At 37.2% G+C, this 2,470-nt stretch overlaps 1 long non-coding RNA gene across 1 annotated transcript; it reads right to left on the bottom strand.

Moving 5' to 3' along the window:
• Positions 1–211: 211 nt before the first annotated feature.
• On the bottom strand, positions 212–1,610 carry LOC133446522 (uncharacterized). The gene is made up of 3 exons (XR_009782844.1): positions 1,452–1,610; positions 520–691; positions 212–371 (listed from the first exon to the last, which is right to left on the bottom strand). It is a non-coding gene; the product is annotated as an uncharacterized LOC133446522 (long non-coding RNA).
• Between the last annotated feature and the right edge of the window lie 860 nt (positions 1,611–2,470).

Genomic DNA, 2,470 nt, shown 5'->3' with positions numbered 1-2,470 from the left:
GTATTAAGTCCAAAGTTCCCAAACAGAACAATATAACATTTATTTAACAATATAACTTGGGGTAAACAATTGTCTCATCTTGATGAAATGTACAGTATAATATATATTCAGTGCAGGTGCAGTCACATCCCACATTAAGGAGATCTGCAGAGAAAAAAAACAGCTGAAAAAACACTCAATACAAATCACAATCAACACCAGGGAGGTGATGGTGGTGGTTGGTGGGACTGTAGGGTTGGAACCTGGTTTCTTCTTGCACCAATGTATATGTTTAATAAAATCGTCTTTCCGTTTTATTGTTGAACTGCAGTATGGACAGTGATAATGCAGCTGCGGCCGACATCCCAGTCCACATCTGTGAATGGTGTATTCTTAAACATAAGCACATAGATATAAATATTATTATATAATCAGTTTTCCATTACAAATTGTCACTTAAAAATACAAATCCTGCATCAACAATGAAGTTCCAGCATGCACTACATGCACACACACAGGGAGAATGTTTTCAAACTTTACCTTCATGGCTAACAGCTCTGTTAAAATGAAGATCCATGTGTATCTGACATTTGTTCAACGGGGAGGGGTAGTAAACTGTAGGGCTGCAGAATGGACAGTGGTAGTTATTGCAGCATGATGTGCATCTGTGAAGTTGGGGCAAGGCCCTTCCTTTCTGGATTGTTATGTGTACCTAAAAAAGAGTGTTCAATTAGTCCAAGTTAATATTTTTACACTGTTTTACAGACAAAACTGGGCCAAAACCTAATAACGGACAAATATACATTTTCATCTTATGCACTGGATTAGCTAAATTTCTGTCCACAAAATATCTAAATATAGGCTATATAGTGATATAAATGTGAATAGTTATATAAACACACATAATGTATAATATGAATAAAAAGTAGCAATAACAAACAATATATGAACAATGAATTATTGGGACGAAAAAAATAACAACCCTAACAATAATAGTAAAAATATATAATCAATATAATAACCATGACATTATTTACAAGATTAATCTTGGTAATGATTGGTAATATACCAGGGATCATGTTCTTATTGCACATAATAAATGAAAAATATATATTGCAGACAAGTTTCATGTTTATATATATATATATATATATATATATATATATATATATATATATATATATATATATATATATATATATATATATATATATATATATATATATAGGACCTTCATGCTTTTCTCATGTAATCCACATCCCAAGTAGAACATTTTAGCCTACGCACTTTTCTGACTATCGTGGCAAATAGAGTCATTAACGTTAATTTCTCTGTCAAATTTAACTTAACAATATAGTTTGTGGATCATGTTAGGCATTTCACTGATTGATTAAATCACTTTTGCAGATCAATTAAGTGCCAATATATCTTGAAAAGAATACACAAAAAATGTGATTCACGGTAATACTCACACTCCGGTCGTCATCCATCTTGAGAAAAGGAGAAAAGAGCACGCTGCCGGAAAAAAACGAGAAGTCTCGATCTGAACTGTTGATTTAGTTGCAGTTATAAAGTAATCCAGTAGGGGGCTCTGTGACGTCTAGAACTGCGGTTCAGATCTGCTGCTCAGATCTGCTGCCTCCGGGTCTGCAGCAGGCCCCCAGTCTCGCCCTCAGCAGGCACGCCGATTTTTTCCAGTGGCCAGCCGCGGTACTGCAACAAAAAATCCCATGGGGCCCAGAAAGCTTTTTTCCCATAGACCGCAATAGTAAAAGAGAAGCCTCTAAAACTGTTCACAGGAAACCTCCAGCTGTAATCACCGGCAATTACTAATCTTTGTATTCTATATTTTTAAGTCATGGACTTTATATCCGTCAAAAATGTTTTATAACGGCCAGAAAAGTCAAAGAAAAGTCTCTTTCTGGGCGTGACGTCACGGCTTTGTCCGTGCACTCGCAAAGCGCGGTCGTGTGTGTCTCGGGAACGAGGATGGCTGAAACTAAGCCGTTCGGCGGAATAATCACTCAGAAAAGTGGAAAACACGGCTCAAAGGTGTGTTTTTGTGGTCTCTTAATTTTTTTTTCCATGACAAAAGACATTGGGTTTATAATAAAACCTCAGTAAACGAGGGGGAGCTGCTCTGATCAGTGTTGAGCAGCAGCTGAGCAGGAGACCCTCTGTCATTCATTGAGCTGGAGCTGCGCGCTATGGCACAGAGCTCAGGTGGGACGCTCAGGTCACACTCGGTCTAAACGCCCTGACCAGGGGGATCACAGACGGAAATGTTTAATAGCAAGAATAATAATGGTTTGTCATTCTTGTACTTAAACATTTCCGTTGTAGCCAACGGTGTATGGTTTGTGAAAATAAGATATCAGGCAGGAATAACACTTAATGTGAGCCCAGAAGCTGTAAAAGAATCAGAGAAAATGCAAAGTTAATTACGCCTAACATTCGGACTGCACGATCATTAATAGACAAAAAGATTTAC

The sequence above is a fragment of the Cololabis saira genome, chromosome 6, assembly GCF_033807715.1.
Source record: "Cololabis saira isolate AMF1-May2022 chromosome 6, fColSai1.1, whole genome shotgun sequence".
NCBI classification, from domain to species: domain Eukaryota; kingdom Metazoa; phylum Chordata; class Actinopteri; order Beloniformes; family Belonidae; genus Cololabis; species Cololabis saira.
This window is presented reverse-complemented; position numbering and strand designations above follow the sequence as displayed.